The sequence below is a fragment of the Prionailurus viverrinus genome, chromosome C1 (genome assembly GCF_022837055.1).
Source record: "Prionailurus viverrinus isolate Anna chromosome C1, UM_Priviv_1.0, whole genome shotgun sequence".
Lineage (NCBI taxonomy): Eukaryota > Metazoa > Chordata > Mammalia > Carnivora > Felidae > Prionailurus > Prionailurus viverrinus.
In genome coordinates, this window is record NC_062568.1 from 151,315,886 (window position 1) to 151,342,984 (window position 27,099).

The 27,099-nt window shown below is 36.9% G+C and overlaps 1 protein-coding gene across 10 annotated transcripts in view; it reads left to right on the plus strand.

Moving 5' to 3' along the window:
* SLC44A5 (solute carrier family 44 member 5) overlaps window positions 1-27,099 on the plus strand; it is a 400,420-nt gene that overhangs the window by 99,529 nt on the left and 273,792 nt on the right. The gene's annotated exons all lie outside the window — the stretch shown is intronic.

The window sequence follows — 27,099 nt, forward strand, 5'->3', positions numbered from 1 at the left end:
GTAATTGGGATTATAATATGTGTGCCTTCCCTGACTCACTTGAATGGGGAGAGGATTAATGAATAGACTGGCTTGACCCTACCAGGGAGAAAGAACTAAATCACTTGCTTTTTATGGGGTTCATTAACTATTTGAAGCTGGTAGCTATTTAGTGCTTGGAAAAGACAATTTACTAAATGACCCCAGGTTAGCCTCAAAGATATAATGCACATCTCCAAAGTGAGAAATTGTTCACTTCCTGCTGGCAGGAGCAGGCATCCAACCTTGTATGTCATTCTACAAGAGTAGGTTTCATAAATGTGCATATTATTCACAATACTTTGCACTTTGTTAATACCTGATAAAAACAGTGCTGGTGAGATTGTACTCAGAATATATTAAAATGGATTTTATAGATAGGTAACGTTTGTTCAAATGAAAAGCACTCTGCTGTACTTAGTATTTATGTTATTTTGCATTTCTAATTACTTTCTTGGGAACAAATGTTCAAGCAAATTCTATTTTTTTTGAAAAATTTTTAATGTTTAGGTATTTTTGAGAGACAGGGACAGAGTGCGAGCGGGGGAGGGGCAAAGAGGTATACACAGAATCCGAGGCAGGTTCCAGACTCTGAGCTGTCAAGCACAGAGCCTGAGAGACAGCACCCAGCCAGATGAGGGGCTCAAACACACAAACCATGAGATCATGACCTGAGCCGGAGTCGGACACTTAACCAACTGAGCCACCCAGGTGCATCCAAGCAAATTCTAAAAATCATATTTGCTTTTATGATAGTAATGCTTGTTCAATCACCCCTCAACACACATATGTGTAAAGTCTATTTTTTTTAATTAAAAAGTATTTTTAACTAATTGATGTAACTACCATGTAAAGGTCTGTAAAACATGATTTGTGTTATAAAAGAAGTCCCTATACTTGAAAAGTTTAGAAAGTACTGTCCAGTAACAAGTCTGACTATATGTAGAATGCAAGTCTGACTATATTTAGCAGTCCTTTCCCTGACTATAACAGATTTAAGATAACATTTTGGATTTTCCCCAATGTTAATACCACTTCTGTTTCATTAACTAATTTTCTGATTTTTGTTGATCAAAACTGAGTTCAGAGTGCAATATCGTTATTCTTCCTTTTAACACTTCAAACAGGGATTCTTATCAAGGCACACCAATAATTTATTAGATACAGTGCTTTTAGCAAATAGATTTCTGTGAGATGCATAGCTTTTTGAAGCCCTCCATAATTGCCATATCTTGAGATGGTATATGTGAATGTGTTTAACACAATGTCTAGTAGCAACACAGTAGATATTCAGTAAATCTAAGTTTTCATTCTCTTTTTGCCTTTAAAACATCTGTTTAGGAGTGTGACATTCATAGCCTCCAAATAGTGAAATCCCCTGAGTAGTCTCGGGTCTCTTTCTTTCTCCTTTAGTCCTCTTACAAGTTTTCTACTCGTAGCACTGCTTTTTCTCCAATCCAGGTTCTTTTCACTGAAATATGCATTGTCATCTCTGAAATCTAGATGTGAGTTTATCCTGTCAAGTCTGAGAAATATATTATTTCCTTTGTCTAGACTGTCCTTGCTCTTTCTGTTCTTCGAGACTCTTATTTAAGGACTGCCTACTTTAGTAAGCTTTCCCTAACCCTCTGGTTTGATTTAGATGTCCCTCATCTCTTCATATGCATCTCTACTAGTATTTAAAATACTATAGTTGTTAGTTCCCTAATCTGCCTCATCCACTAGACTGTAGGTCTCAGCCACTGAGGTTTACATGCACTGTATTTCATCTCTGTAATCCAGGGCTTAATATGTGATCAGCATTCAGTAAATAATATTTACTGATTCTATAAATAAAGTTGCATTTATTTCCTTGTGTTAGTATCTTAAATTTATTACCCATTGTGCTTTGGAGTATAGACATCTCAGATCATAACTCATTCCTGCCTCTTCTTTACAAATGAATTTCTCATGTAAATTATTGAATATTTCCTTCATGGTGAGTCTTCTTCCAGTATCATTCATGTCCTCCAAAGTAACCCTTCTATTTTTATAGTTTTAACTGAGCGTTTTAACCTTACCACTTTCATTTCCCATGTAAAGCCTTCTTGGTCAAAGCTGTAAATTTCTGGGCAAACATATTGATTCTTACATTCCTGTAACCACCACCAACATCAAGAAATATGCATTTTCAGCCCCCTTATAATCCCTCCAATGTTCCCTCCCAATCACTACCACTTCCCCTAAAGGTAAATATTACTTTAACTTCTTTAAAAAAATTTTTTTAATGGTTATTTATTTTTGAGAGAGCGGGCGGGGGAGGGGGAGCGGGTAGAGAATGAATGACCAGGGGAGGAGCAGAGAGAGAGGGAGACACAGAATGTGAAGCAGGCTCCAGGCTCTGAGTGCTCAGCACAGAGCCCGATGTGGGGCTCAAACCCACAAACTGTGAGTTTGATCATGACTTGAGCTGAAGTCAGACGTTTAACCAACTGAGCCACCCAGGTGCCCCTATTATTTTAACTTCTAACACCAGTTATTATTTATTTTTTATAGCCCAAGATTAAAATTATAAAAGTGAGAATTACTCATTTGTAGAATAATATAAACCTTGCAGGTAATGGGAATTTTGTATATTAATTATATTTATCTTAAGAGAACTTTATCATACATACACACATATATGAAGTCACTTTGCCAACTTAAGCTCATAAAAATGAAAAGGGTTGGAATAAAAATTTCCCCCTCAGTGTATAGGGAAAAATATGTAATAGTCTGTGACACAAAATTTGGGATTTTGAAAAAACCTCTTTCTCTTTTCAGAGTATTGTACATTCTCTCAGATTTTGCATATCCAGCCTACTGATGTGGACACATTAGAGACCATTTCGAGCTCTTACTTTGGTGACTCAGAGTATTGCTATGCCATGGCCAATGGAGGATTAAACTGGATGAACATTATTATTGGAATAGTTCTATGACTGTTTATATAGACACAGTTTCTCTTTCTTTTTTAAGAAATGTTTTTTTTTAAGTTTATTTATTTTGAGACAGAGAGAGAGAGACAGACAGACAGACAGTGTGAATGGGGGAGGGGCAGAAAGAGAGGGAGAGAGAGAGAGATTCCCAAGCAGGCTCCATGCTTGCAGCTTTGGAGCCTGATGCAGGTCTTGGACCCACGAACCGTGAGATCATGACCTGAGCTGAAACCAAGAGTCTGTCGCTGAATCTACTGAGCCACCCAGGTGCCCCTGTTTTTTGTTTTTTAAGTATATTTATTTTGAGAGAGAGAGTGTGAGTGGGGGAGGGGCAGAGAGGGAAGGAGAGAGAGAATCCCAAGCAGACTCCATGCTGTCAGCGCAAAGCCTTATGCAGGGCTCGATCCCACAAACCATGAGATCATGACCTGAGCCGAAATCAAGAGTCAGATGCTTGTGGTTTGTTTCCCTCTCTTCTCTTTTTCCTCCCACTTCCCATATGTTCATCTGTTTGTTTCTTGAATTCCACATATGAGTGAATAATATATTTGTCTTTCTCTAATTGAGTTAATTCGCTTAGTATAATACATTCTAGCTCCATCCGTCATTGCAAATGGCAAGATTTCATTCTTTTTGATGGCTGAGTAATATATACAATATATATGTATACCAAATATTCTTTATCCATTCATTAGTTGATGGACATTTGGGCTCTCTCCATAGATTGGCTATTGTTGATAATTCTGTTCCAAATATTGGGATGCATGTACATCTTCGAATCTGTACTTTTGTATCCATTGGGTAAATACCTAGGAGTACAGTTGCTGGATCGTAGGGTAGTTCTATTTTTAGTTTCTTAAGGAACCCCCATACTGTTCTTCAGAGTGGCTGTATCAGTTTGCATTCCCACCAACTGTACAAGAGGGCTTCCCTTTCACCACATCTTTGCCAACATCTGTTTTTTCTTGTGTTGTTCATTTTCAACATTCTGACAGGTGTGAGGTGGTATCTCATCATGGTTTTGATTTGTATTTCCCTGATGATGAGTGATGTTGAGCATCTTTTCATATGTCTGTTAGCCATCTGGATGTCTAAGGAGAAGAATTAATTGACGTTACTTGAGAGATGTTAAGAAAGAGTTGAGATCATGTGAAACTACTCAGTGATGCCCATATGTTTTTGTAACTATTCCTGTGGCTGTGTCACTTTGTTTTTAATTTTTACATATATGTTTATTTATTGAAATATACTTGACATAAAATATTTTATTAATTTCAGGTGTACATCATAGTGATTCAATATTTTTATATATTATGAAATGGTCCCATGATAAATCTAGTTACCACCCCTCACCCTACAGTTATTACAATATTATTGACTATATTCCCTATGCTGTACATTGCATCTTCATGACTTATTTATTTTATAACTAGAGGTTTGTATTTCTTGATCCCCCTTACCTATTTTGCCTGCCCCCCCTCCAAACCCTCAACATTCTGGCAACCAACAATTTGTTTACTGTATCTATGAGTTTGTTTTTGCTTTGTTTTGTTTTGTTTTGTTTTTTGGATTCCACATTTAGGTGAAATCATATAGTATTTGTGTTCCTCTGTCTGACTTATTGCACTTAGTATTATACCTTCTAGGTCCATTCATGTTGTCACAAATGGCAAGAGTTCATTCCTTTTTATGGCTAAGTAATATTCCATTGTATATATACTCCACATCTTCATTATCCATTCATTTATCAGTAGATACTAGTTTGCTTCCATATCTTGGTTACTGTAAATAATGCTGCAATGAGTATAGGAGTGTATATATCTTTTTGGACTGGTGTTTTCATTTTCTTTGGATAAATAGCTAGAAGTGAAATTGCGGAGTCATATGATAGTTCTATTTATAATTTTTTTGAGGAAACTCCATACTATTTTCCTTAGGGGCTACACCAATTTATATTCCTACCAATAGTGTATAAAGGTTCCCTTTTCTCCACATCCTCACCAATGGTTATTATTTCTTGTCTTTTTGATATAGCCATTCTGACAAGTTGAGATGATTTCTCATTGTGGGTTTGATTTGCATTTCCCTGGTGGTTACTGATGTTGAGCATCTTTTCATGTGTCTGATGGCTATCACTATGTCTTTTTGGAAAAATGTCTATTCAAGTCTTCTACCCATTTTAGAATTGAATTATTAATATTATTTTTGGATAATAAATTAAGTTCTTTCTGTATTTTGGATATTAATCCCTTATCAGATGTATGATTTGAAAATATCTTCTCCTGTTTAGTAGGTTGCTTCTTCATTTTGTAGATGGTTTTTCCTTCATGTGCAAAAGCTTTTAGTTTTATATAATCCCATTTGTTTATTTTAGCTTTTGTTGCCCTTGTCTGAGAAGACTGTTTAAAAAAATGTTGTGAAGACCAATGTCAAAGAGCTTTCTGTCTATGTTTTCTTCTAAGAGTTTTATGGTATCAGGTCTTACATTCAAGTCTTTAATCCGTTTTGAATTTATTTTTGTATATGTTAAAAGATAGTGGTCCAGTTTCATTCTGTTGCATGTACCTGTCCAGTGTTCCTAACACAATTTATTAAAGAAACTGTGTTTTACCCACTGTATATTCTTGCCTCTCTTATTATAGATTAATTGATCATGTTATGTGTGAGTTTTTTCTTGGCTTTCTTTTCTCTTCTATTGGTCAACATGTTTTTGTGCCAGTGCCATACTGTTTTGGTTACTGTAGCTTTGTAGTATAGTTTTAAATCATGGAGCATGTTATCTTCAGCTTTGTTCTTTTTTCTCAAGATTGCTTTGATTATTTGGGGATATTTTCTGGTTCCATAAAATTTTTAGGACTTTTTGTTCCAGTTTAGTGGAAAATGCCATGGAACCTTTTATAGGATTTGCAATGAATCTGTAACTTGCTTTGGATAGTATGCACATTTTAACAATACTAATTCTTCCAATCAATGAACATGGAGTATCTTTCCATTTATTTGTATTTTCTTCAGTTTCTTTCATCAGTATTTTATTGTTATCAGAGTGTAGGTCTTTCACACCTCCTTGGTTAAATTTATTTCTAGGTATTTTATTCTTTCTGTTGCAGTTGTAAATGGAGTTGTTTTCTTAATTTCTCTTTCTGATAGCTTGCTATTAGTGTATAAAAGCAACTGATTATGTTAATTTTGTATCCAACTACAGTTTACTGAATTCATTTATTAGTTCTAATAGTTTTTTTTTTTTTGGTGGAGTCTTTAAAGTTTTCTACATATTGTATCATGTCATTTGTGAATAGTGACCATTTAACTTCTTTCTTTCTTCCAATTTAGATGCTTTTAGTTTTTTTTTTTTCTCTTCTTGCTGTGGGTAGGACTTCTAATACTAGACTGAATAAAAGTAGCAAGAGAGGGCATCGTTTTGTTTCTGATTTTAGAAGAAAAGGTTTCAACTTTTCACCATTTAGTATGATGTTAGCTATAGGTTTGTCATATATAACCTTTATTATTTTGAGGTACGTTCTGTATAAACACACTTTGTTGAGGGTATTTATCATAAATTGATGTTGAATTTTGTTAATGCTTTTTTTCATTTTTGAGATGATCATGTAATTTTTATCATTCGTTTTGGTAATGTGGTATATCACGTCAATTTGTGGATGTTGAACCATCTTCATATCCCTGAAATAAATTCCACTTGATTGTGGTATATGATCCTTTTAATGTATTGTTGAATTCAGTCTGCTAATATTTTGCTAAAGATTTTTGCATCCATGTTTTTTAGGGATATTTACTATATTTTTGTTTTTCTTTCTTTCCTTCTCTCTCTCTCTCTCTTTCCTTCTCTCTCCCTCTTTCTCTCTCCTCCCCACTCTGTGTGTGTGTGTGTGTGTGTGTGTGTGTGTGCGCACATGTGTGTGTTGTCTTTGTCTGGTTTTGGTGTCAGGGTAATGCTGACCTTATAAAATGATTTTGGAAGCATTTCTCCCTCTTCAATTTCTAGATAATTTGAGAAGGTTAAGTGCTAACTCTTTTTTCAACGTTTGGTGTAATTCACCTGTGAAGCTGTATTGTCTGGACTTTTTTGGGGGAGGGGGGCTACTGATTCAGTTTTGCTGTTTGTAATTTGTCTATTCAGATTTTCTATTCCTTTGTGATTCACTCTTGAAAGCTGTGTTTTCCTAGGAATTTATCCATATCTAAGTTTTCCAATTTGTTGATGTTTAAATATTTGTAGTAGTCTCTTATAATCCTTTGTATTTCTGTTGTATCAGTTGTAACGTCTCTTTCGTTTCTGATTTTATTTATTTGGGCCTTCTTTTTCTTGATAAGTCTAGCTAGAGGCTTATCAATTTTGTTTATATTTGCAAAGAACCAACTTTTAGTTTAATTGCTCTTTCTTATTTATTTGTTTATTTTAGTCTCTGTTTTGTTTACTTCCACTCTGGTCTTTAGTATTTCCTTCCTTCTTTTAACTTTGGGCTTTGTTTGTTTTTCTTTTTCTAATTCCTCTAGGTTTAAAGTTAAATTGTTCGCTTGGTAATTTTTATTTGTTTGCTTCTTTAGGTAAGCCTGTATTGCTATGAACCTCTCTATTAAAACTGCTTTTGCTGCATCCCATAGATTTCAGAAAGTTGTGTTTCCATTTTCACTTGCTTCAAGGTTTTTTTTTTATTTCCTCTTTGTTTTTTTTCATTGACTATTGGTTTTTTAGTAATGTGTTGTTTAGTATCTACTTGTTTGTGTTTTTTTTTTTTTCCAGTTTTGTTTTTGTAACTGATATCTAGTTACATACTGCTGTGGTCAGAAAAAAGGTCTGATATAATTTCAATCTTCTTGGACTTGTTGAGACTTGTTTTGTGGTCTAATATGTGGTCTATCCTGGAGAATGTTTCATGTACACTTGAAAAGAATATGTATTTTGTAGTTTGGGGATGAAATGATTACTATATATATATTAAGTCTGTCTAGTCTAATGTGTTGTTTAATGCCAATGTTTCCTTACTAATTTTCTGTTTGGATGATCTATCCATTGATACAAGTTGGGTATTAAAGTCTCCTACATTTATATTACTGTCAATTTCTCTCTTTATGTCTGTTCATGTTTGATATATGTATATATACATCTATATATACTTCCATGTTGAGTGCATAAATATTTAGAATGTTATATCCTTTTCTTGGATTGACCTCTTTGTCTTTTGCTACAGGCTGTTCTTTAAAGTTTGTTTTGTCTGATAATTATTGCTACATCAGTTTTCTTTTCTTTTTGCTTCTACTTCCATGGACTATCTTTTTCTTTCTTTACTTTTAGTCTCTGTCTTTAGATATGAAGTGTGGCTTTTATAAGAAGCATATAGATGGGCCTTATTTATTTATTTATTTTTATTTTTATTTTTATTTTTTATTTTTCTTTTAACATTTATTTATTTTTGAGAGACAGACAGATCATGAGTGGGAGAGGGGCAGAGAGAGAGAGGAAGACACAGAATCTGAAGCAGACTCCAGGCTCTGAGCTGTCATCACAGAACACAACGTGGGGCTCGAACCCACAAACCATGAGAGCATGACCTAAGCTGAAGTCAGGCGCTTAACTGACTGAGCCAGCCAGGTGCAATAAGGTGCACCTTCTTATTTTTTAAAAAAATTCTTAAAGTTTATTCATTTTTGAGAGACAGGGAGACAAAGCATGAGTGGGGGAGGGACAGAGAGAGAGAGGGGGAGACACAGAATCCGAAGCAGGCTCCAGGCTTTGAGCTGTCAACACAGATCCCAACGTGGGGCTCAAACCACGAACTGTGAGATCATGACCTGAGCTGAAGTCAGATGCTCAACCAACAGAGCCACCCAGATGCCCCAAGGGACACCTTCTTTATTTTTTATCTATTGGAGCATTTAGTCCATTCATATTTATTTATTTATTTATTTTTTAATATTTATTTTGAGAGAGAGAGAGAGAGAGTGAGAGAGAGTGAGAGAATGAGAGTGCAGAGTGATAGGGAGAGAGAAAATCCTAAGGTGGCTCTACACCATTAGCACAGAACCCAAAGCAGGATTGGAACCCAAGAACTGTGAGATCATGACCTGAGCTGAAGTCAGGGGTCAGACACTTAACACTCTGAGCCAATCAAGCACCCTGAATCCATTTACATTAAAAATGATTATTTATAAGTATATGCTTATTGCCATTTTGTTAATTGATTTCTATTGTTTTGTAGTTCTGTTCCTTCTTCTCTTAGTCTCTTCCATTGCAGTTCGATGGTTTTCTTTAGTGTTATATTTGGGTTCCTTTCTCTTTATTTTGTGTATCTATTGTAAGTTTTTGGTTTGTGGTTATTACCATTAGGTTCATATATATTGACATATATACATATATGTAATAAGCCTATTTAAATTTTTTTAAATGTTTATTTGTTTTTCAAAGAGAGAGAGACAGACAGACAGAGTGCAAGCAGGGGATGGGCAGAAAGACACACACACAGAACCTGAAACAGGTTCCAGGCTTCGAGCTGTCAGCACAGAGTCCGGCATGGGGCTCAAATCCACAAACTGTGAGATCATTACCTGAGCCTAAGTCGGACATTTAACTGACTGAGCCAGCCAGCTGCCCCTATAATCAGTCTATTTTAAGCTGATTATTGGTTAAGTTTAAATGCATTCTAAAATAATATATTTTTACCACTCCCCCTCATGTTTTATGCTTTTGATGTCTGATTTTACATGTTTCTCTGTGTGTATCCCTTAACTTCTTATTGTAGTTATAGTTGATTTTCTTATTTTTGTCTTTTATCCTTCACACTAACATTTTAAGTGAATTACTGCCTTTACTATATATTTGCCTTCACCAGTGAGGTTTTGTCTTTCATGTATTTTTCTTATTTCTAGTTATGTTTTTTTTTTTCCACTTAAAAAAAACCTGTTTATATTTCTTATAAGACTGGCTTAGTGGTGATGAACTTTAGCTTTATCTTGCTTTGGAATCTCTCTTTCTTTTAGTTCTGAATGATAGCCTTGCTGGGTAGAGTATTCTTGGTCTGCAAGTTTTTCACTTGTAGCACTTTAAATATGTCTTGCCATTTACTTCTGGCTTGCAGAGTTTCTGCTGAAAAATTAGCTGATAGCCTTATGGGGTTTGTTTTGTATGTGACTATTTGTTTTTCCTCTTCCTTTAAGATTTTCTCTTTAGGGGCACCTGGGTGGTTCAGTTAAGGGTCCAACTCTTGATTTTGGCTGAGGTCATGATCTCACAGTTTGCAAGTTCAAGCCCCATGTTGGGCTCTGTGCTGACAGGGTGGAGTCTGCTTGTGATTCTCTCTGTCTCTCCCTCTCTTTCTGCCCTTCATTTCTCTCTCTCTTTATCTCTGTGTGTCTCTCTCTCTGTGTCTCTTAGTAAATAAATAAACATTAAAAAAAGATTTTCTTTTTAACTTTTGCCATTTTAATTATAATTATATTTAATCATAATATGTCTTTGAATGGACCTTTTTGGGTTCAACTTGTTTAGGACTCTCTGTGCTTCCTGTACCTGGATGTCTGTTCCCTACCCCAGGTTAAGAAAGGTTTCAGCCATTATTTCTTCAACTAAGTTTTTTGCCCATTTCTTTCTTCTATTTCTGGGACCTCTCTAAGGCATATATTATTATGATTGATGTTGTTCCAGAGGTCCCTTAAACTATTCTTATTTTTTAAAACTCTTTTTTTCTTTTTGCCATTCTGACTAGGTAATTCTCAAAATTTTGTCTACGAGATCACTGATGCATATTTTCTGTATCATCTAATCTGCTACTGATTCCTTATAGTGTATTTTTCAGCTTAGTTATTATATACTTTAGCTCTGTGGCTTCTGTTTATTTATAGTTATTTAGTTATTTATATTTATAAATATTAACTATATTTATAAATATTTAGTTATTTATGTTTATAAATAACTACTTATTTATATTTATAAATAACTACTTAATTATTTATATTTATAAATAACTACTTAGTTATTTATATTTTTGTGTCTCTTTGTTGAAGTTCTCACTGTGTTCCTTTATTCTTCCAAGTTCAGTGAACATCTTTATCACCACTACTTTGAACTATTTATCAGTTAAATTACTTATCTCTGTTTCATTAGGGTTTTTTTTTTCGTGGAGTTTTATCTTATTCTTTCATTTGGAACATATTCTTCTGTCTTCTCATTTTATTTGAGTTTCTGTGTTTATGTCTATGAATTAGGCAGAACAGCTACCTCTCCCTGTCTTGAAGGAGTGGCCTTGTATAGGAATGTGCCCTGTGTAGACTGCAAGTACCTGATGGCTTTGGCTGGCCAGCTGGAGGTAGAGTGAGTACAGGGTTGGGAGTCTTGGGGTGTCCCTCACTGGGGCTGCCCTAGTGGGACAGATGAAGCTAGCACATGCATATGCCAATGGGTCCTGGGGCACACTGCACTTGGTTGACCTTGGCAGCATGATTGGGTTCAGTGCAGGTCAGGGGGGTCCTGGGGTACATCATGCTGGGATTGCCTTGTTAGGATGGCTGGAGATGGTGTGGGCTTGTGGCCTGGGGTTCACTGGGGTGACTCTAGCAGACCAGCTAGAACTTGAGGACTCTGCTCCTATCTGTGCTATCCAAGTAGAATGGGACATAAACAATGGGTTTACTGGTGCCTCTGACCATGGAGAAAATTCCAGCACTTTCCCCATCATTTGGCAGACTCCAGGGTGATTAAATGGATTTCCTTCATTTTTTGCTGGTTGCCCTTTAAGCTGCTGTTTTGTTTTGTTTTGCTGCCCCCCAGAGCAGGCAAGTTTGTGTTCCCATCATTACCTTGTCTCTGTTTCTACTATCCTTCTATGTATGATTCCTGTATTTATTGTTGTGCAGAAGGTGGTCAGTCAAACTCCAGTTCTTCTGGAGGAAATGCTCTAGATGTAGGTGTAGAGTTGGTGTGCCCATGGGAGGTGGTGAGTTCAGGGTCTTCCTATGCTACCATCTTGGACCACTTCCTGTGAGTGTCATTTTGAATAAAACATAGAGTCAGTGATATCTTTTGTTCATATAACACTTCTAACTTCAATCTCATTTAATTCTCAGCATATCCCAGTGAGATAGGCAAGAAGATTATGAGCTAGATAAGAAAATTTAGGGCTCAGGAGAGGTTGAGTGGATTGAGGATGAACAGAGCAATTTGCTGGCTGAGCATAGACTAGAGCTCCCCTCTTGAGTTTTTAGGGCCAGCCTTCTTCTGTTCATAGCACTTGGACTTGTTAAAAAAATATGCTAAAGCCCAATTTGAACCACTTCTAAAGGATAGTAATTCTTCGCATGTCAGTTTACAGGCCAAACCAATTTCTATTTTAGAAAGTATGGATCTTGAAATTTATCCTTATCCTCTTCATGCATGAATATTAATTGAGGGTGTCCAGGGTGGTTGGCACTGTAATTGACTACTTTCTTGTGAATTCAGACTTCCCATGAGACAATGAGAAAGTAAAATGCTGCTGGCTAAAAACATGCTATCAGATATACAGGAAAAAATATTTTTTTGTCCTTTGATCAGTGTTGTTTAGTGTTATTGAACTAAATTTTTGCTTCCCTCTGCAGGCAAGCAAGACATGGTAGGCACAGAGCTTGCACTTAATTAAAAGAAGCTCTGTACTAAGGGAAGCTCCATGGGAGCATTTGCACATGTGCATGTGTGTGTGTGAATTTGTAGTGTGGAATTTGGCCATTGGTGCATAAAATTGCTGGTTTTCCTCTGTTGCTTTTGTTAATAACTATTGTTGACATTTCACTGTATACCATGCATTGATTTTTACACTTGCTTTTAAGACTTGAATCTATCTTAATGCATTGTCTCATCACAAAGAACTTCAGTCATTTTATTCACCTTGTGTCTGAATGATCACCTTTGTATGTGTGTTTTGGTCTTGTTGTATCCATTTTTAGCACGTGTGTGCCTAGAGAGAAAGAAGTTTTTAAAAAGAACAACATAAGTTTTTTGTTTGTTTGTTTTTGCTGTGTAATGCTATTTTATGAAGCATTTGGCTTTGGTATTATTCATTGACATCTGTCATTTCTCTATTCATAAAGCTTTTAACTCAGATGACAATTCATCAGAGAAGCACAGATCTTCAAAAAGAATACTCTGTTAAAGAACCTGGAGTATAAACTGTTTCATCTGTCTTTTGGAGTGATGTGGCAGCTACTGATGACTAACAAAACCGCTGTAATCTCTCCTTGATTCATTAAATTCATGGCTGCAAAATTTTACTTCTCCTTGGTATTACTTGATTATGATTCTTTCATTATAATGAGAAAATGGATGTGAATGTTCTTTGGACTTTATAGAATGCTTAGCAAACATTACAGTATTGCTATTATTATTAGCTATGCCTATCAGAATGCTCATCCTGATAATACTCACCTAATAATGTGAGATTAACTTGAAAAAGGAGGAAGAGCAGGTATGTTTAGTTTTGTGCTGGTTAGGTAACAAAACCTAAGCTCACAAAGAAATATCTGATTTATTATATATTTTGTTACTGCTTTTTAGGCTTTCAGTGCTTGACAAAAGAGAATGTGACTGAGGAGGGTCAGAGAAATCAAGAGATAAGAAGGAAATAATTTCCCGAGGGACTTTTACTGAGATGTGATAGAAAGGCTGGCTCTTTGTCTCTCTTTCACCCTATTATTCTGTACTTGTATTGTGTTTTCTAACGTCCACCAGGGCCAGTGATTGGAGCCTTTTACTAAATTAAATTTTCTCAAGAGTTACCTTATATTCCAATACAAACTACTAATTTTCTAAGGTTCACTTAATACCCTGAACTTAGTATAGGATGAGGAAAGAGAATCATTGAGCACTTTACTCAATGCTCTAAGCATGTTGTATATGTTATATTGTCGTAACAACTCTACAAAGTAGGGTAGATTCTCTTCATTTATATGTGTGAACAAGAAGGCTTCAAGATGGTAAATCTATTTATTCAAGGCTCTACAATTAGTAAATGGTAGAGCTGGCATTCAAGACAATGTTCTCAGAACCTCTTACCTGTTCTTTTAACTTTGTACCTAACATACTGACTTTGAAAGGAAATGCTTACTGATTTGATGTTTTCAGGGTTCTTTCACCAAAGTAATTTTCTTGACTTTAACAATAATTGTGTTGATGGGCATAAATGATTTGGTTCATTTTGACATGTGAGCTTCAGATTGTTTTATCAGTTAAGGAATCTGCTGTCATAAAAAGTCTAAAAGTGTGTTATGTTTCTAATGTGATAGATGTTTATTTTTCTTTCATACAAATTTTTTTAAAACCCCATACTTCTAATTGGTGGAGTTGGCTGTTTTCCAAGCAGTGACTCAGGCACCTAGGTGCCTTCCATTTGGTGGAGCCTCCATCTTAAACATAGGGTTTCCAAGATTATGCTGATAGAAAGGATATAAAGAGGAAAATAGTGATGTCAAAGATCACTTCTGTTCCTATTATGGTGAGAGCTGGCCACATGACCCTACTTAATTGCAAGGGGGACTGGGAAGTGTAATCTCTGGCTGGGAAGAGCCATAAGGTCAGTGGGCGCATGATCTATCTTTAGTTTTTTGTAGTTTTACCAAGTGTTTTGCTGCTGTATACCACAGACCTCTATCTTTCCAGCCTCTGATATTAATTCCTTGTTATCCACTTCCTGGCCACAAAGCCAATGGCATATATTTTAGTTTTTCTTATAGCAACACCCCATTTTAGGGAATGATTTTCTGTATTAATTAAAAGAGACCAATTGCTGTGCCAAATAAACCTTGGAATTGTCATGGTTTAACATAGTAGAAGTTTATTTCTTGCTTCCCTAATAGCAAGGTGTGTCCACATGGTTTATTTGTGTGTTGGGGGTGGAGGAAATCAGGATTAAAGGGGCTGTGCTCTACTCAGGCATTTGAACATTGTAGCATTCATTGGTTTGCCACTTTTAACAGGTGGCTTCCAAGATCACTTGGATATTGACAGCCAGATAGTGGATGGGAAGGTTTTATGGTAGGACCTAGTAGTGTAGCTATCACTTCTGTTAACATTGCATTAGGCAGAACTAAGCCACATGTACACATCTAACTGCAAGGGAGCTTGGAAAGTGTAGTATAGTATACCCAGGAGGAAGGTTGCAATGGTTTTGTGAGTAGCTAGCTATTCCCTTCTATAGTGGATAATAATTTTTAAGCATATTTACATTGGCTAAGTCTATTCATTTGACAAAGGACTAAGTATGTTCACATGAACTGAAAATGTATTGAAAAATATTCCCATCATCATTTAAGGAGAAAGAGAGGTTGAACAGCAAAAAGCTACCTACCTCTAGCTGAAATTTCCTGTGTCTCAGTTGAGTGTATAAGATGTATTGACAAATATGTAAAACACTAGGCAAACCTGTTTGATTTTATTTGCCAATAGTGAAGATTTGACTTGCAAAGTACTGCATATAATTTTGTCATTTGAGAGAGGAAGTATATTTGCTGAACTATGAATGAGTTCTCTCATCTTGAAAATAATTCATATTTGTAACTAGATTAAATTCATTTCATAGAAAATTGACATGCCTGCTGAATTAAAGAATATGATTTGATAATAGTATGTTCTTTCTACCACTGACCATGTCTGACTTTAATCCCTTTGCATAGAAAAACATAGATGAATTGTATGTAAGACTAGATGTTTGGAAAAGAGAAAGCTGACGCTGAGCATGTGCAGTGTAGTGTTCCATTACATCTGACCTATTGGAAACCATGGGCTAGAAACTAGGTTTTAAGAAACATTTGTTGAGGGGCACCTGGGTGGCTCTGTAGATTAAGCGTCCAACTTCAGCTCTGGTCATGAACCCGTGGCTCGTGGGTTTGAGCACTGCATGGGGATCTGGCAGCTCAGAGCCTAGAGCCTGCTTTGGATTCTGTGTCTCCCTCTCTCTTTCTGCCCCTCCCTGGCTTGTGCCCTCTCTCTCTCAAAAATAAATAAACTTTAAAAAAAGAAACATTTGCTGAAGGAATGAATGAATGGCATAGTTTCAGGTTATTCAATCCAACATATTTTCAGAAATGGAAGTCTTGATTTGTAGATAATTATGTTTTTTTTCTAACAGCTTTAAAGTTAGATTGAATTCTTATCCAACTGCCCACACATCACAAAAACCTTAGCTGTTTTATATACCCATTGATTAGAATGCAAACTGGTGCAGCCACTCTAGAAAACAGTGTGGAGGTACCTCAAAAAATTAAAAATAGATCTACCCTACAACCCAGCAATAGCACTGCTAGAAATTTACCCAAGGGATACAGGAGTGCTGATGCATAAGGGCACTTGCACCTCAATGTTTATACCAGCACTTGCAACAATAGCCAAATTATGGAAGGAGCCTAAATGTCCATCAACTGACAAGTGGATAAAGAAGATGTGGTTCATATATACTATGGAATATTACTTGGAAATGAGAAAGAATAAAATCTGGCCATATGCAGCAATGTGGATGGAACTGGAGGGTATTATGCTAAGTGAAATAAGTCAGGCAGAGAAAGACAAATATCATATATCATAGGTTTTCACTCATATGTGGATCCTGAGAAACTTAACAGAAGACCATGGGGGAGGGGAAGAGGAAAAAAAAAGTTACAGAGAGGGAGGGAGGCAAACCATAAGAGACTCTTAAATACTGAGAACAAACTGAAGGTTGATGGGAGGTGGGGAAGTGGGGAAAGTGGGTGATGAGCATTGAGGAGGGCACCTGTTGGGATGAGCACTAGGTGTCATATGGAAACCAATTTGACAATAAATTCTATTAAAACATTTGATTAGCATCCTTCTCATGTTTTTCTCTAGTTTTTGTTGTCTAGAATTTTAGTTTTTAATTTTTAAACACATAAAGTAAGTTACTTTTTTGGTAGTCATTAATAATTATGTATAGTAATACTCAAAAAATAGATTTCTGTGGTTATTATTTCTTGTAAACCACATCTTTCTTCTGTGTTTACTTTTCTTTCAGATAAAGTATATCCTCAAGTACTTATTTTATTTATGAATGGTTTGCTTATATTCTGTTAATCAGCATGGATCTGAAAATGTCAGTATTTTATCTTCATTTCTACATATATTCCCTCAGGATTTTGAAGATGCTATTACGTTGTTGTTTGGTCTCTTTCATGGCTGATGATTCTGTTGTAGATCTAATTACTCTCCTGTTGTCCCTAATATGTGTCTTTTCTCTAATAGCTTTCCTCTTTGTTACTGATTTATTATCTATTCGTACAATTATATCAGTTGTTGCATAATGTATTTTGAGGCTGTATTGTTAAGTGCATATGTGTTGATAGTGCATATGTATTAACTGGTATATACATAAGCCTTTGCCCTTTTTGACAGCTGGCTTGAACATGTAAAGCTTAAATGCCATCCAGCGTTAATTATGGGGGAAATGGTCAGACACAGCCAAAGGCTTGAGGCCCTCGTATAATCTCTATGTGTTATTGTTTTCAGTTTCAACAATCAGAACTCTAACACAAAGTATCTTAAACAAAAAGGGACTTTACTAGCTCAAGTAATTGTGAAGAGCAAGGATGAAGCTGCAAGTGTATGAAATCAGGAACCTAAACGCTTCTATAACTCCTCTTCCATTTCTCTGCATTTGGTATTTATTTTCTTCTACTTTAGATGCGCCTCTTCATGGGAGAGAGTCGTGCTTTTTGGCACCTCAGGGCTTATATATGAAGAACTTTTCAATCAAATGACAAAGGGTACTACTCTGTGAGCTCCATGTAGAAAAGCCCTAGGGAAGGGTTTTGATCCCCCCAACTTTGGACATCTCCCCATCCCTGTCTAAACTACTGTGCCCAAGTTGATGGGTAGCATGATTGACCCAGTCTGTTTAATGTGCTGACACCATGGTCACGCAGGATGGAGGTGGGGTTTGTTACAAAAAGAAAGGGGAAAAGGTGCTTAGAAGATAAAAACTATAGTTACTACACCCATTTTTCTATTTTACCACATTAGGAACATGACCTATCCTTAATTTTAATCCTGTTCTAGCACTATATTTCCATTATTGCCTTTATGAGTAAGGCTTTCTTTGTCTTAGCTTTGTGTATTTAATTACTTCTTTATAGGTTTCTTAGTACATTGTATTCCCTTTATGGAATTTATCACCTTGCCTAATAATTATATCTGTCTATGTCTCCCTTATTAGACTGTAATCTCTTTGTAGTAAGGAATTATTTCCATTTCATTTTTGTAATCTTCATTTATTCATTCATTCAGATAATATTTATTGCATGCCTCCTTTGTGCCAGGCACTATGATAGCCACTGGGCAAATAGTGGAAACTCAAAAATACCTTCTTGAATAAAGCTTTCTGTACATTCTGGAAAAAAAATGCTTGTTATGCTACTAAGGTTTTGACAGGCTAGATGCTTTCATTTCATTTTCCTGTTGTTGTAATTTAAAAGCACAAAGTCTAGAGAATGACCTTTGAAATGCTACACATGATGTGCATTTCAAGAGAAAAAATTTGGCTTGGCACATCAACCTCCTCCCTGTGTTTTAAAATGTGATACTTCAAGGATGAGCAAAAGAGCAAAGGAGGCTGAAAATCTCCTCCATGGAGAGATGAACTGCAGGCCTGATACATCCCTGTTTTCATTAAAACAGGTACCATACCCATAGTGTTCAGTCAGCTACAGGCTATTTGAAGATACTTTTTAATACTATAAAGTCACTAAAATGAATTCCAGTGCTTCTCGGGGTAGTGCCAAGTAAAACAATGGGGTAAAATTAAAAAAAAATGGAAGAAATGAAAACCCCATATTCTACCTTCTGACTGCACTTGTCATAATCATAAAAACGTGTTACAGTTGTTTCTCTAAGACAAAATCACCTTTCTTTAGAAATGAGCAACTATTATCCTTATTTTCCTGAAGACCCTGCAATGTTACCAAAATCTTAATTAACACAGTGTGTGTGTGTGTGTGTGTGCACGTGCACATGTATATGTGTATACATGCACATGTGTGTGAGTTTGCTAAACTCTGTGACACCCTAAACACTAGAGATTTTCTGAGAAAAACTGTTATTTGAGGAGGGGATAAGGCATCACAGAGCCAGTAAGTGCCTTAAAAAGTAAAAAAATAAAAATGTACTTATTCATCCAGTTTTATCACACAGAGGTGTTCTTTCTCACTTTTTTTTTTTTACTTTATGCATTTTGTTTCTTATACCTGTGTGGCTCCTCCCCTTCCATGTATCAAATTCATACTCATCCTTCAACTGCAAGTAATAGGAAATTCCTAACTCACATGAATTAATAAGAAAATATATTATGGGGCCTAATATTTCCAGGGTTGGTTAATTCAAATCTTATTGACATCACTGAGAACCTAGGTTTTTGCCATTTTAAAAGTCTGTTATTCTCAGTGTATCAGTTTTGACATCAGGCTAATTTATTTTGTGGTTGCAAGATAACATCACCACAATGTAACACACCAGTCACAATGTCCTGCTGAAAAAGATACGTCTTTTCCCATGTGTCTGTTTTCCAGAGTGGGGAAATCTTCCCTCTAAGCTCTTGCTGACCTCTGTCTCCTCACAGCTCATTTGCCAGGATTGGGCCACATGCCCTGACCAAACCAACTTCTGGAAAAGGGAATGGGATTAATATGAGTGTCTTGGATTAACAGGATTTACTTTGGAGGGATAATAGGAAAGGGTAGATACCGGACAAAATCAGGGCTCTCCAGCAGGGAAGAAAGGGGAGTTGGATACCAGGCAGATCACCTTTGCTGTTGGCTATGTTTACCTAGAACATGGCTCTCTCCCTGACCATTTCAGGTAAAATTAGTCTTTCTTTTCTGTTTTCTCGGTGCAAACTCGAATGAGAATTTGTTTCTGTTATTTGCACTTAGAAGAAATTACTGTTAATGTTTCATTTGAAGTTTATCCATAATATTATACCCCATTTATACCCATGCTACCTTTGTTGGCCAAAATGCAGGTTCCATCTCACCAAAACAGATTCTAGCATTTAAAACTATTGCATTATGATTCCTTATAGGTACATTCCTATGTCAGTAACAATACTTTCTTTGTTATTTCTGAAAATATACCTCTAAAATCTCAATATTGGGGTGCCCGGGTGGCTCAGTCAGTTGAGTGTCCGACTTCGGTTCAGGTCATGATCTCGCGGTTCATGGGTTTGAGCCCCCGTCAGGCTCTGGGCTGACAGCTCAGAGCCTGGAGCCTGCGTTGGATTCTGTGTCTCTCTCTCTCTCTCTGCCCCTCCCCCACTCATGCTCTGTCTGTCTCTGCCTCTCAAAAAGAAAGAAACGTAATTTTAAAAAAATTTAAAGAAAATAATAAAATCTCAATATTAAATGCTGTTCCATCCTGTCTCTCTGGCCTCTGCCTTCTGCCTTTGTGAACACATACAGGAATAATGCAGTGGACATGGTCAGGAGTGTTGAAGGATGGACGGAAAACAATGGGCTCTGAGAGGGAGAAAAGTCTGTGTTTAACATATGGGGACACATGGCTTAGTTTGGGGAGAGAACAAAACTCTAACCTTATTTCAAAGCATCTCTTACAAATTATCTCTTTAAAGAGCAATAATGGAAAGACCAGATAGATGAAGACTGTGGTAATAAAGCAGGAGTTGAGTAAACAGTCTCAGTATTTTTAATAGAAGACCATGGGGGAGGGGAAGGGGAAAAATGACAGAGAGGGAAGGACGCAAACCATAAGAGACTCTTAAGAACTGAGAACAAACTAAGGGTAGATGGGGGGTGGGGGAGAGGGGAAAGTGGGTGATGGGCAGGGAGGAGGGCACTTGTTGGGATGAGCACTGGGTGTTGTATGGAAACCAATGTGACAATAAACTATATTAAAAAAAAGACTCAGTATTTATCCTTCAGATGTTGACCTGTGATGCCAACAAGAAATAGTTTGGAGAAAAATGCTCTTTTCATAAATAGTAAACATTACTTCTATAGAGAGACCAGTACCATTAAACAAACAAACAAAAAAAGCCTTTATCCCAATGTGTTTTTAATGGAAAACCCAGAAAAAAGAAGCCTTGTAGGTGATAAATATGTAACACCTACGAGAAATCATGTAATTCACAAAGCTACCCGAAATGCCTTCCATTAAAGACATAACCAATTTTAAATGAATAAACAAGTTAATATCAATGTTGAAATGTAACTTTCTGTTTAATCAGTAATTACTGTAAATGATAACATTTCTTCATATTCTTAGATTTCCAGTGCATTAGTCATTCCTCTTTTAGCTGAGATATGAGAAAATCAGAGTGATAGATTTTATGTAGTGATTTACAGGAAGAATAGATTATTATAGGAAAAATAAATATTAAGAGAAGGCATTGTTGCATCATTATTTTTTATGATATTTTATTAACTTTATTGTTCTTTTGTTTTTTTATTTTATTTTTAAAAAGTTTATTTTGTTGAGAGGGAGAGACAGAGAGTGAAAGAGAGTGAGAGAGAGCGGGGGAGAGGCAGAGAGAGAGAGAAAGAGAGAAATAGAGAGAGAGAGAGAGAGAGAGAGAGAGAGAGAGAGAGAGACACACACACAGATAGGCACAGAATCCCAAGCAGGCTCTGTTCAGCACAGAGCCCAGTGTTGAACTCAAATTCACGAGCCTTGAGATCATGACCTGAGCTGAAATCAAGAGTCAGATCCTGAACTGACGGATCCACTCAGGGGCCTGTTTCTTTCTTTATGTTTGTTTGTTTGTTTGTTTGTTTTTTGTTTTTTTAACATTTTACAATTTAATGTTTTCATGTGGAGTTGAGGTTCCAATGGGTGTGGTTTTTAGTATTCTAATTAGAAATCAAATACCCTAAGGGAGATTCAGCAGGTATTAATTTACGTGGCCTCTTGTTCTTTCCTTAATTTTTTATGTGGGTTAGTGTATAATGAAATTGAGTAAAGGATATTCTTTCTTTAGTAGTAATAAATAATTTGTTTCGCTTGTTTTTTTTTTTAATATATGAAATTTATTGACAAATTGGTTTCCATACAACACCCAGTGCTCATCCCAAAAGGTGCCCTCCTCAATACCCATCACCCACCCTCCCCTCCCTCCCACCCCCCATCAACCCTCAGTTTGTTCTCAGTTTTTAACAGTCTCTTATGCTTTGGCTCTCTCCCACTCTAACCTCTTTTTTTGTTTCCTTCCCCTCCCCCATGGGTTCCTGTTAAGTTTCTCAGGATCCACATAAGAGTGAAACCATATGGTATCTGTCTTTCTCTGTATGGCTTATTTCACTTAGCATCACACTCTCCAGTTCCATCCACGTTGCTACAAAAGGCCATATTTCATTTTTTCTCATTGCCATGTAGTACTCCATTGTGTATATAAACCACAAATTCTTTATCCATTCATCAGTTGATGGACATTTAGGCTCTTTCCATAATTTGGCTATTGTTGAGAGTGCTGCTATGAACATTGGGGTACAAGTGGCCCTATGCATCAGTACTCCTGTATCCCTTGGATAAATTCCTAGCAGTGCTATTGCTGGGTCATACGGTAGGTATTTTTAATTTTCTGAGGAACCTCCACACTGCTTTCCAGAGCGGCTGCACCAATTTGCATTCCCACCAACAGTGCAAGAGGGTTCCCGTTTCTCCACATCCTCTCCAGCATCTATAGTCTCCTGATTTGTTCATTTTGGCCACTCTGACTGGCGTGAGGTGATACCTGAGTGTGGTTTTGATTTGTATTTCCCTGATAAGGAGCGACGCTGAACATCTTTTCATGTGCCTGTTGGCCATCCGGATGTCTTCTTTAGAGAAGTGTCTATTCATGTTTTCTGCCCATTTCTTCACTGGGTTATTTGTTTTTCGGGTGTGGAGTTTGGTGAGCTCTTTATAGATTTTGGATACTAGCCCTTTGTCCGATATGTCATTTGCGAATATCTTTTCCCATTCCGTTGGTTGCCTTTTAGTTTTGTTGGTTGTTTCCTTTGCTGTGCAGAAGCTTTTTATCTTCATAAGGTCCCAGTAATTCACTTTTGCTTTAAATTCCCTTGCCTTTGGGGATGTGTCGAGTAAGAGATTGCTACGGCTGAGGTCAGAGAGGTCTTTTCCTGCTTTCTCCTCTAAGGTTTTGATGGTTTCCTGTCTCACATTTAGGTCCTTTATCCATTTTGAGTTTATTTTTGTGAATGGTGTCAGAAAGTGGTCTAGTTTCAATCTTCTGCATGTTGCTGTCCAGTTCTCCCAGCACCATTTGTTAAAGAGACTGTCTTTTTTCCATTGGATGTTCTTTCCTGCTTTGTCAAAGATGAGTTGGCCATACGTTTGTGGGTCTAGTTCTGGGGTTTCTATTCTATTCCATTGGTCTATGTGTCTGTTTTGGTGCCAATACCATGCTGTCTTGATGATGACAGCTTTGTAGTAGAGGCTAAAGTCTGGGATTGTGATGCCTCCTGCTTTGGTCTTCTTCTTCAAAATTCCTTTGGCTATTCGGGGCCTTTTGTGGTTCCATATGAATTTTAGGATTGCTTGTTCTAATTTCGAGAGAATGCTGGTGCAATTTTGATTGGGATTGCATTGAATGTGTAGATAGCTTTGGGTAGTATTGACATTTTGACACTATTTATTTTTCCAATCCATGAGCAGGGAATGTCTTTCCATTTCTTTAAATCTTCTTCAATTTCCTTCATAAGCTTTCTATAGTTTTCAGCATACAGATCCTTTACATCTTTGGTTAGATTTATTCCTAGGTATTTTATGCTTCTTGGTGCAATTGTGAATGGGATCAGTTTCTTTATTTGTCTTTCTGTTGCTTCATTGTTAGTGTATAAGAATGCAACTGATTTCTGTACATTGATTTTGTATCCTGCAACTTTGCTGAATTCCTGTATCAGTTCTAGCAGACTTTTGGTGGAGTCTATCGGATTGTCCATGTATAATATCATGTCATCTGCAAAAAGCGCAAGCTTGACTTCATCTTTGCCAATTTTGATGCCTTTGATTTCCTTTTGTTGTCTGATTGCTGATGCTAGAACTTCCAGCACTATGTTAAACAATAGCGGTGCGAGTGGGCATCCCTGTCGTGTTCCTGATCTCAGGGAAAAAGCTCTCAGTTTTTCCCCGTTGAGGATGATGTTAGCTGTGGGCTTTTCATAAATGGCTTTTATGATCTTTAAGTATGTTCCTTCTATCCCGACTTTCTCAAGGGTTTTTATTAAGAAAGGATGCTGGGGGCGCCTGGGTGGCGCAGTCGGTTAAGCGTCCGACTTCAGGCAGGTCACGATCTCGCGGTCCGTGAGTTCGAGCCCCGCGTCGGGCTCTGGGCTGATGGCTCAGAGCCTGGAGCCTGTTTCCGATTCTGTGTCTCCCTCTCTCTCTGCCCCTCCCCGGTTCGTGCTCTGTCTCTCTCTGTCCCAAAAATAAATAAATGTTGGAAAAAAAAATTTTAAAAAAGGTATCATTTATTCAGGACCCTCAAACACAAAATTTGACATACAGTCTCAAAACTTAGGGGAGGTAAAACTCAATGAGGAACAACCCAGAGAAGCCATAGAGATTAAAAAAAAAAAAAAAGAAAGGATGCTGGATTTTGTCAAAGGCCTTTTCTGCATCAATTGACAGGATCATATGGTTCTTCTCTTTTTTTTTGTTAATGTGATGTATCACGTTGATTGATTTGCGAATGTTGAACCAGCCCTGCATCCCAGGAATGAATCCCACTTGATCATGGTGAATAATTCTTTTTATATGCCGTTGAATTCGATTTGCTAGTATCTTATTGAGAATTTTTGCATCCATATTCATCAGGGATATTGGCCTGTAGTTTTCTTTTTTTACTGGGTCTCTGTCTGGTTTAGGAATCAAAGTAATACTGGCTTCATAGAATGAGTCTGGCAGTTTTCCTTCCCTTTCTATTTCTTGGAATAGCTTGAGAAGGATAGGTATTATCTCTGCTTGAAACGTCTGGTAGAACTCCCCTGGGAAGCCATCTGGTCCTGGACTCTTATTTGTTGGGAGATTTTTGATAACCGATTCAATTTCTTCGCTGGTTATGGGTCTGTTCAAGCTTTCTATTTCCTCCTGATTGAGTTTTGGAAGAGTGTGGGTGTTCAGGAATTTGTCCATTTCTTCCAGGTTGTCCAATTTGTTGGCATATAATTTTTCATAGTATTCCCTGATAATTGTTTGTATCTCTGAGGGATTGGTTGTAATAATTCCATTTTCATTCATGATTTTATCTATTTGGGTCATCTCCCTTTTGTTTTTGAGAAGCCTGGCTAGAGGTTTGTCAATTTTGTTTATTTTTTCAAAAAACCAACTCTTGGTTTCGTTGATCTGCTCTACAGTTTTTTTAGATTCTATATTGTTTATTTCTGCTCTGATCTTTATTATTTCTCTTCTTCTGCTGGGTTTAGGCTGCCTTTGCTGTTCTGCTTCTAGTTCCTTTAGGTGTGCTGTTAGATTTTGTATTTGGGATTTTTCTTGTTTCTTGAGATAGGCCTGGATGGCAATGTATTTTCCTCTCAGGACTGCCTTCGCTGCATCCCAAAGCATTTGGATTGTTGTATTTTCATTTTCGTTTGTTTCCATATATTTTTTAATTTCTTCTCTAATTGCCTGGTTGACCCATTCATTCGTTAGTAGGGTGTTCTTTAACCTCCATGCTTTTGGAGGTTTTCCAGACTTTTTTCTGTGGTTGATTTCAAGCTTCATAGCATTGTGGTCTGAAAGTATGCATGGTATAATTTCAATTCTGGTAAACTTATGAAGGGCTGTTTTGTGACCCAGTATATGATCTATCTTGGAGAATGTTCCATGTGCACTCGAGAAGAAAGTATATTCTGTTGCTTTGGGATGCAGAGTTCTAAATGTATCTGTCAAGTCCATCTGATCCAATGTCTCCTTCAGAGCCCTTGTTTCTTTATTGACCGTGTGTCTAGATGATCTATCCATTTCTGTAAGTGGGGTGTTAAAGTCCCCTGCAATTACCACATTCTTATCGATAAGGTTGCTTATGTTTATGAGTAATTGTTTTATATATTTGGGGGCTCCGGTATTCGGTGCATAGACATTTATAATTGTTAGCTCTTCCTGATGGATAGACCCTGTAACTATTATATAATGTCCTTCTTCATCTCTTGTTACAGCCTTTAATTTAAAGTCTAGTTTGTCTGATATAAGTATGGCTACTCCAGCTTTCGTTTGGCTTCCAGTAGCATGATAAATAGTTCTCCATCCCCTCACTCTCAATCTAAAGGTGTCCTCAGGTCTAAAATGAGTCTCTTGTAGACAGCAAATAGATGGGTCTTGTTTTTTTATCCATTCTGATACCCTATGTCTTTCGGTTGGCGCATTTAATCCATTTACATTCAGTGTTATTATAGAAAGATACGGGTTTAGAGTCATTGTGATGTCTGTATGTTTTATGCTTGTAGGGGTGTCTCTGGGACTTTGTCCCTAGGATCCCCCTTAGGATCTCTTGTAGGGCTGGTTTAGTGGTGACAAATTCCTTCAGTTTTTGTTTGTTTGGGAAGACCTTTATCTCTCCTTCTATTCTAAATGACAGACTTGCTGGATAAAGGATTCTCTGCTGCATATTTTTTCTGTCTAGCACACTGAAAATCTCGTGCCAATTCTTTCTGGCCTGCCAAGTTTCAAAAGAGAGATCAGTCACGAGTCTTATAGGTCTCCCTTTATATGTGAGGGCACGTTTATCCCTTGCTGCTTTCAGAATTTTCTCTTTATCCTTGTATTTTGCCAGTTTCACTATGATATGTCGTGCAGAAGATCGATTCAAGTTACGTCTGAAGGGAGTTCTCTGTGCCTCTTGGATTTCAATGCCTTTTTCCTTCCCCAGTTCAGGGAAGTTCTCAGCTATTATTTCTTCAAGTACCCCTTCAGCACCTTTCCCTCTCTCTTCCTCCTCTGGGATACCAATTATGCATATATTATTTCTTTTCAGTGTATCACTTAGTTCTCTAATTTTCCCCTCATACTCCTGGATTTTTTTATCTCTCTTTTTCTCAGCTTCCTCTTTTTCCATAACTTTATCTTCTAGTTCACCTATTCTCTCTTCTGCCTCTTCAAGCCGAGCTGTGGTGGTTTCCATTTTGTTTTGCATTT